This window comes from Magnolia sinica, chromosome 11 (genome assembly GCF_029962835.1).
Source record: "Magnolia sinica isolate HGM2019 chromosome 11, MsV1, whole genome shotgun sequence".
NCBI lineage: Eukaryota > Viridiplantae > Streptophyta > Magnoliopsida > Magnoliales > Magnoliaceae > Magnolia > Magnolia sinica.
Window position 1 is genome coordinate 70,719,075 of NC_080583.1, and position 9,833 is coordinate 70,728,907.

Consider the following 9,833-nt stretch of genomic DNA (forward strand, 5'->3'; position numbering starts at 1 on the left):
AGATATCTAAAAAATCATCGGTAAACGAAACTCAAGTGGGCCATACCATCTAAGACTATGTGAAGACATCCTAAAAAATATAAAAGCACTTGGTGGGGCCCACATGAGTTTTGGATGCGGTTGAAACTTGGTTTGACCCCTCATCCAAGTGGGACACACATAATGAGTGGGTTGGATATGTGAATCACATTTAGGCAGGCCCAATATATGGTTATGAATGTTTTAAGGAAACCCTTCTCCACTACATTTAGGTGAGTTACTCATTACCCTTACCAGAGTAAACTCTGTGGGGTCCACCATTATTTATTTATTTTATCCACTCCATTCATCCATGTTAACAGATAATTTGAGGTCTAAAGAACAAAAAGGAAGCATATCCAAAGCTCAAGTGGACCACACAACAGGAAATAGTGTGATTAAACCTCTACCATTTAAAATTTCTTGGAGGCCATAGAAGTTTTGGATCAAGCTGATGTTTGTGTTTTCTATTCATTCATATATTTTTGATATTATGAACAACCTTCGACCATTTTTGGACAATTTGATCAGTCCAGATTGAAGAGTAAATAACTTCAAATGTTTAAATCAAAATTCACACAAATTGTTGATCAATCTTGTTTGCTCAATATCTTTCTCATATGTAGCATGATCGAGGTGAGTAACTAGTCAAGTTGAGGGTAATGATCAGTAAAATAGAGTGAATGTACCAGACATGTAAAATGGGTCAAATATTCTGGTCAAAATTGTGACCCAACTTATTGACACCCTGAGAACCTAAGAATTAATGTAAGTTTTGTGGGGCCCATCATGATGTGTGTCGAACATCAACACCGTGCATTTGATGTGTCCCCTTTAGCTTATGAGATATCTCAAAAGTCATCCGCATACGAAACTTAGGTTGGCCATACCATCTAAGACTATGTGAAGACATCCTAAAAAATATAAAAGCACTTGGTGGGGCCCACATGAGTTTTGAATGCGGCTAAAACTGGGTCCGACCCCTCATCCAAGTGGGACACACATAATTAGTGGGTTAGATATGTGAATCACATTTAGGCAGGCCCAATATATGATTATGAAAGTTTTAAGGAAACCCCTCTCCACTATATTATGTGGTGTGGCCCACCCAAGTCATGGATTGACATTCTTCATACCATTCAATGCTTTTCTTGGATCATTTTAAGATATTAACTAAAAAATAGGGCGGGTCCAAGGCTTAAGTGGACTACAAAGTGGGGATTGAACATCCACCATTAAAAATAACATTCATAGAAGTTTTGAATCAAGCTGATGTTTGTGTTTTCCCTTCATTCATATCTTTTTTTATTTATAGAATTATCCAAAAAATGAATCATATCCAAAGATTAAATGGACCACACCACAATATATGATTGGCTACTCCCCCTGACACCATCCAATGGCTAGTGGTTGGTCAGTTTACGGTATGAGACCAAAAATGAGATATGTGTTTAATCCATGTCGTCTATCTATTTTTAAAGATCATCTTATGGTATGAGACCAAAAATGAGATATATTCAAATCTTAAGTGGACGACATTCCACCTAAACAGTGTGGAAACAGTGTTGAAAGATAATCTTACGGTATGATTATGAATGTTTTAAGGAAACCCTTCTCCACTATGTTTAGGTGAGTTACTCGTTACCCTTACCAGAGTAAATTTTGTGGGGTCCATCGCGATGGGTGTTGAACATCTACCTAATCAGTTAGATGCACCATTCCATGGTGGGCCTGGGGCTTAAAAATCAAGTCAACCCATGACTTTTTGGGGCCACACCACATACAAAAGTTAAGAGGGGTTACCCTCCATTAAAATATTCATAATCATTTGTTGGGACCACCAAGATGTGGTTCACAAATCCAGCCCATCCATTATGTGTGTCCCACTTGGATGAGGAGTCAAACCAAGTTTAATATGCAGTGGACTATAGGGGGACAGTGACGCCCACCATTATAGTTTTATATCCACCATTAAAAACTTTTAAAGGCCATAAAAGTATTATATCAAGATGATATTTGTGTATCATTACCATTCATCTGTTTTGTCGTCTCATGGAGCACATCCAAATTTCTGTTGGACTACACCACATTTTGGATGAAGCTTATATTTGTTTTTGTAATTTTTTTATTTTTATTTTCCTTTGTCCAGGTATGTCTAACCTAATCAACAAGTCAGATAAAAATAAATATTACAATGGGCACTAAGGTGGGCCCATGAAGTTTTTAATGGTGGGTGTTCAATTACCATTGCTTTTTATGTTGTAGTCTACTTAAGATTTGAATATGATTCATTTTTGGGCTCATATCCTACAGTGAGTTGGCAGCATGAAAATATATTCTTTGTATCTACTCCATCCATCTATTTGGAGAGATCATTTTAGGGAAATAGGTAAAGAATGAGTCTAATCCAAACCTACAATGGACCACACCACAGAAAAGAGTGGTGAGAGTGACGCCCACCATTAAAATCTTCTAAGGCCCATAAAAGCTTTCGATCAAGCTGATACTTGTGTTTTACCTTCTTCCGTGTCTGTGTTAACTTGTGAGTAGTTTGGATTTCAAATAAACATCATGGTCTGCCTTAGGAAGGTTTCAACAGTGAGAATCACTCTCCCCACTGTTTTCTGTCATGGGGTCTACTAAAGCTTTCGATCTGCCTCATTCTTTGGATAATGCCTTAAAATGATATCTCCAAGTGGATGGACAGTGTGGATACAACACATACATCGTAGTGGGCCCCATAGAACTTGGTGACGTCACTTCAGTAGCATCTCGCTACATAACCAGTCAGTAGGTAATCCGCGTCCCCCCTCTCATCTATCTCTCGCCCTAATCCTCTCTCTCTCTCTCTTGCTCTCTCTCTCAACATGTCAGTGGCTAATCCGTGTCCCCCTCTCTCTCTCACCCTAATCATCTCCCTCTCTCTCTCTCTCTCAACCCATCAGTAGCTAATCCGCGTCCCCCTCTCCTCTCTCTCTTGCCCTAATCCTCTCCCTCTCTCTCTCTCTCTCCCTCTCTCGCTCTCTATCTTTGTCTCCCAAACCTTTCTTGATTTTCTTTGATCCACGAATGCCCTGCACACGCACGCCCTCACTCTCTCTCTCTCTCTCTCTGAAGCTCAGTTGACAGGGATTTGTCGAACATGAGGTATCTCTCTCTCTCTCTCTCAATGCCGATTTAGGAATTTGGGGATTTAGTAATTTATGGATTTTTGATTTGATGTGGACCCACTTTTAGGGATTTGGGGATTTTAGGGCTTACAGATTTGAATGTGGACCTTGAATTGGGGTTTTTCTGATTTTACAAATTAGGGATTTAAGGATTTTGGGATTTTGGGGATCTGAGGATCCAACCAGAATTAGGGATTTCTGATTTTACAAATAAGAGATTTTAGGGTTGATAAATTTAAATGTGGACCCCGAATTGAGGGTTTTATCTCATAAGGATGATGTATCTGATACTAGGAATTTGTTTTGCCTCAATCGGAATTGCATAATGAAATTTATTATAGTAGTATGAATTGTTTAAGCTCTTAGTTGTATGGATTATGGTGATCTAATATGCTCATTCTGTTCTCACACAATGATAGTAACTAATGTATATTTTGTTTTAGGTAAACTGATTTTATTTTCAGTTTATGGTCGGTCTGCTCGAATTGAAACTTTTAAGATTAACCTAAGTAGTTTTTATGCAACTTTTATGATCCTGCCCTGCTGAGTAGTTTATTTTGTTCAAAATGCACAAAGACAATGAAGATGTTCTCTGTCAAGTAGACATGGATAGATTTTCTTTTCACAAGTCTTGTTGACTACCTCGATACTTGCATGCTAGCCCATGAAATATGTATTGGACCTAATAAAAAGTCTAGATCAATGAATTGGACTCTTTAAGTGTCCCAATACAACTAGGAGCCCTACAATATTCCACAATATTCTAGGAGCAGTGGAGTATTTCTCTCTCTAAGTTCACATGCCTGCACAAGTTGGTTAATGCACAGGCCACTATACATGCCAACGTGTACACAAGTGAAATATCAAGCCATCCATCATGTGGATCTCTAAGGTGGGTCCACTTGATTTTTGGTATAGGGTACCCTTATGATGGATGGCTTGGATATTGTAGCTATCCCTTCACATATTTCAGTGGCGTGTGCATTTAGTTGACTTGGAGAGAGAGAGAGAGAGAGAGAGAGAGAGGCGCATGTGTTCAATGAATTTGATTAGATAAGGAGGATATGTTGTAAGGGAGAGGTAGATTAATGGCTGGGTGTCCACACAAGATGGGTTGGTTGGTGGTGCTTTCTCAACTTAAAAACTATAATAATAAAAACATTAAATATTCACTTGACTTTAAGATATTACATTCTAGAGCTTTTCTTTCACGTAAAAGTTTGTTTCATATATGTAACATGTTTAGCAACCTATTTAATTAATTTGTAACATGTTTATTCATATGTGTTAAAGAGGTTTTTCCTCTAAATGTCCTAAGGTACTTGAGATGAAGCACACACTCCGCCAAATTCCTCTACTCATTATCTATATATATATATATATATATATATATATATATATATATATATATATATATATATATATATATATATATATGGCAGCCATTGCGGCCAACAAGGGCTGTAAAACATCGATTTTTCAGATTGTTGAACATGAGCCTTAATGGTTAGATCACTAAAACGGCCAACTATATAAAGGGTTTGGATTGGTTAAAACTATAGTGATCTATGCACTCCTCTAAATATACACTAGATAATCTCGAAAGAAAAATATAGTAGAGATTCACATTCATTATCATTGTCATTGTATCACCATCACCATAGCTTGTTAGAAATGGTGTGTTTGACTATAGTGATCTATAGTGATCTATGCACTCCTCTAATTGAAGTCTTTTATTTGAGTTTATTAATGTTAGATTAGGTCTTACAAGTGATAGTTTTAATCCATTTGGTAATATAAGTAACTCGTACAGTATGTGGCCAGTGGTACTTATGCCCTACAATTTACCTCCCTAGTTGTGTATGAAGAAGTCATTTTTCAAGAAGTCATTGCTTATTCTTAGACCTAAGTCACCTGGGAATGACATTGATGTATATTTCCGATCATTAGTAGATGAGTTAAATGATTTATGGAGTCAAGGTGTACAAACGTATGACACATTTGCAAGACAGACATTTCAATTGCATACAGTAGTCTTGTAGACAATAAATGACTTCGCCACGTATGAAAATTTGTCTGGGTGGAGTACGAACAAAAAGTTGGCTTATCATACATGTGGTATTAAGACTTGTTCATTGTCATTGAAGCATGATAGAAAAACGTGTTATATAGGCCATCGTCGCTTCCTTCCGAGCAATCATAGTTGACGCAGGGAGACGATGATCTTTGATGGCAAACAAGATCATACGCCAACCCCGAAAGAGTTATATGGAGAAGATGTGATACAACAACTAAGTAACATTAGAGAGTTAGATTTGGTAAGGCATCACACTTGAAGAAGAGAAAACGTACAGTATTAGACTATAACTAGAGGAAGAAGAGCATTTTTTTAAGTTGCCCTATTGGGCTGATCTGAAATTATGACACAACTTGGATGTCATGCATATTGAGAAAAATATATGTAATAATGTCTTCGGAACATTAATGAACATAGAGAAGAAAATAAAAGACAGTTTCAAGGCTCGATTGGATCTACAAGCAATGAGTTTAAGGAAAGAGTTGCACTTGCAACCACATGAAAATTTGTATATTATACTAGCAGCCTGCTTTACATTAACAAAACTAGAGAGAATGCGTTTATGTGAATGGTTGAGATTGGTGAAGTTTCTTGATGGGTATGCGTCAAATATATCTCGGCGCGTAAACTTTATGGACTGTAAGGTAACAGGAATGAAAAATCATGATTGTCACGTCCTTCTGTAATGCCTACTACCAGTTACGATTTGTGGATTCCTGAGCAAAGATATCAATGTGGCACTGATTGAGTTGGGGATATTCTTTAAGGACTTGTGTTTGAAATCGTTGAATATAGATGTTATTAAACGACTAGAGAGAGACATTGCCATAATCCTTTGTAAACTTGAAAGAATATTTTCACCTGCGTTTTTCGATGTAATGGTATACCTAGTGATTCACTTATTACATGAGGCGAAGCTTGCAGGCCTAATACAATATCGTTAGATGTATACGATCAAAAGGTGGTAGAACCTATTAAAATTTTTATTCATTCCATAAACTACATATATCCATGTTTTCATACATATAACATAGTGGTTTTGTGTACAGATACATTCACACACTCAAACGATTTGTGAGAAATGAGGCACGACCGGAGGGATCGATAGCTGAAGCGTACATTAATAATGAGTACCTTACATTTTTCTCCATGTATCTTTGTGGCATAGAGACTAGATTCAACCGAGAAGTTCAGAATGTCGATGAAGGGCAAGAGCATGAACAAGGACTCATATATATATTTGCACATAACGTTCGTCCTTTAGGATCCCCAATGTTTTAGAATATGGACCTTGGGGATCTAGCAAAGGCGCGATGGTATGTTACATAATTGTGAAGAAATAGAGTCGTACTCTAGAAATAGAGTCATACTTGGAGTAAGTCTTCCCTCGATTATTGTTTTCTCTACAATATATGATCTTAATATTTCTTGTTGATGACGTGCCATTTATGTGTAGCGAACACATCGACGAGATGAAGTCCAAATTCCTGACAAATTATGATCGAATACATCACGATCAGTTTTCAGAATGGTTCACAAAACATGTAAGATTTCATATTATATCTTACCACACTTAGAATTTTCGTTGAATTGCACATTATTTGAACCTAAGAAAATCCTTAAACAATTGCATTCTGTACATGATAATAGATGAAGATGTTGCGCATGAGCAACTCTGCGGATGCGTCTGATGCACTATACTCACTAACGTGTGGCTTTGATAGACGTGTATCTAGATATATAGGTTGTATTGTAAATAGGATTTGGTTCCACACCAAAGAACGTGAGAAGTATAAGACCACACAAAATAGTGGGGTGGTTGTGAAGGGAACGAATGAGGAGGATGAAATTGACTTTTATAGCATTTTGACAGATATTATTGAGCTGGGTTATTATATGAGAAAGCGGGTATACTTATTTAAATATGATTGGTGGGACATTAGAAATAAGAAGTTGGGAATACAGACTGATAACTACTTTACGAGAGTAAATTTATCTCGAAAGTGGTGCAAGGATGACCCATTTGTCCTCGCCAGTCAAGCCGAACAAGTATTTTACGTCGCCAACACCCAGTTAAGCGGCTCTTGGAATGTGGTGCAGAAAATAAAGCTCAGGAACGTATTTGAGTTCCCATACTAGAAGTTGAAGATAACGAGGACGGGGGAAATGAAACATCTAGCGTTGAACAAGCATATCAAGAAGACATGCCATCTGGGATACAAGTACCGATTCAAGTGTTGATATTGATGTGGTGCAATTGGATAAAGATGATGTGCCACCTAATCATATTGATGGCTCAATAATACATGACATTGTTAGAGATGATAGTGGTTTCATTGATGACGACGTTGTAAACAATGAAGGGAAAATACTAATCAACGATAGTGATGGTGAAGAAGAAATAGTCCTAACCGATGTGATGTAGACGACAATTATTAAATGTACACATGATTTATGTCATTTTTCAATTCGAATAATTTATGTATTCCATGTATACGTGAAAATTACAAGTCATGATTAATTCCTTTTATTACTTGTTTATAATCCACATTCGCGGTTGAGTCAATTCTGATTATGTCCTCCTCAAACCGGAGCGTAACAGAAGCACGCAACATACTTCATCAGCTGTTGCAGATGGATGTTTCGGTCCTATCTTCTTCTGGTAGGGCCAAAGAGATACCCGGTCTAGTCGATGAGTGTATCATGGAATATATCGATGACGACTCAAATGAAATATTATACCCTCTCAAAGAAATTTTGATGTTGATGGAGATATATAACCGCGGGAAACTTGATATGGAAGATGCGACTCTATCACTTGCACATCTGAATGGAGTCCTGAGAGATCAGATTTCTCCTATTGTGACTGGCGTGCTTATGCATAAAATGTCGAGTGCTTTACACAACATGACATATGCTTCTAAAGCGTATGATAACTTACGCAGGGAGTACTTCAGATAATTTACCTCAAAATTATTTCGTATTACAACGAAATATGTGTATTTAATATAGAATGACAATGTGTAATGGAATTTTCAAGAGTTATAGATTAACGTTTTCAGTTTTATTATATTCTACTTGTATTATAGTGTAATGGTCTAATCATATTTTAATCATCTCTCTAAGCATAAGCACAAATGCATTGTACCATCAACACTACTTATATAATATTTTAGTATATTCTACTTGTATTGACATTGTTTAAATTTATAAATTTGTAACTCGCACATATTCAGTGATGGCACTAGGTGAGAGACCACATCGTTCACGCACCGGATCTATCCCTTCTACCCGTGATGCGACGAATCCAGCATCGTCGTCAATTGCGCATACACTAGGCATTGCATGTAAGTCTAGATATATATTTCTTTTAATGACTTCTATTTATATTTAGATTTACATATTTCTTTTACAACAGCATCGTCGACCAGCCAACGAGGACGTGGACCCATGCATGAGTTGATTTTAGAGCAACTTACACGTAAGGGTAGGGTGATGGTAGAGTTCCCACAAGACTGCATTAGACTTATTAGGAACAATGCCCGGTTGTTTACGTCAGACGTGACAGATAATGTGCGGCAGATAATCCGTCAGCGGCTTAAGGTAAATTTTAGTAAATTAAAATTTATTTTATAAAAGTTCATTTACGGTTAAGTTATTTTGTTAATAAGTTTATTGCCTTAATATATTATATACGAAACTGCAGGATAAATTCGACTTAGATTTGAGTGTTCTGCACATTTCCCATGCCGTCGACGACATGGTCAAGAAGCGATTCAACGAGTACCGCAGTGACTTACACAAGCAGTACAAGCGGTGCATGAGCCACGAGGAGGCCGTACAGTCCGCACCGCCGTACATGACCCATGACAACTAGCGGATACTCTGTGATAGATTTTTGTCTGATTCTTTTTAGGTAATATTTAAATATTTATGATATCTTAAGGTAACAATTAAACTAGCAATTAATAACAATATATTATGAATAATGTGTTCAGGAGAGGAGCAAAATAAATTCTAACAACAGGAGAAAGTTAGAAGTGAACCACGTGGGTGGTTCAAAGTCATTTGTACGACTTTGTCACGACATGGTAAGAAATTAATGGTAATTAATAAGTTGATATATTCTTTTCATGCATTTATATTAACTCTATTGTCCTTTCGATTGCGCAGCGAGATTCCATCACTGGCCAGGAGCCCGGACCAGTAGACCTCTACAAAGGGACTCACTGTCGGCAGGCAACAGGAGCTTGGGTACATCCTAGAGCCAACGAGAATTAGGTAAAAAATCCTTACATTGTAAAATTTAATTGCATTGAATTATAATAATGTCATTTGTTATAAAAATTCATATGTTTTCATTACAAGCGGGGATAGACCCCTTATGCAGTCAGCCCACTCTCGATGGTACTCAGCGGAGTGAGCCAGAGGTCCTGAATGAGGTGCTTGGCACCCGTTCTGGATATGTGCGTGGGCTTGGCCATGTGTCAAGCTCATGGCACCCGCTAGAGCCGCCTCCATCTGATCCATCGTTGTTGGCGACAGCGCCATACACCGAGCTGAAGAGG

The 9,833-nt window shown here is 37.5% G+C and overlaps 1 long non-coding RNA gene across 1 annotated transcript; it reads left to right on the forward strand.

Moving 5' to 3' along the window:
- The first annotated feature begins 8,971 nt into the window (after positions 1–8,971).
- LOC131218433 (uncharacterized) lies at positions 8,972–9,547 on the forward strand. Its single transcript, XR_009157731.1, has 3 exons — positions 8,972–9,181; positions 9,264–9,356; positions 9,439–9,547. It is a non-coding gene; the product is annotated as an uncharacterized LOC131218433 (long non-coding RNA).
- The last annotated feature ends 286 nt before the right edge of the window (positions 9,548–9,833 follow it).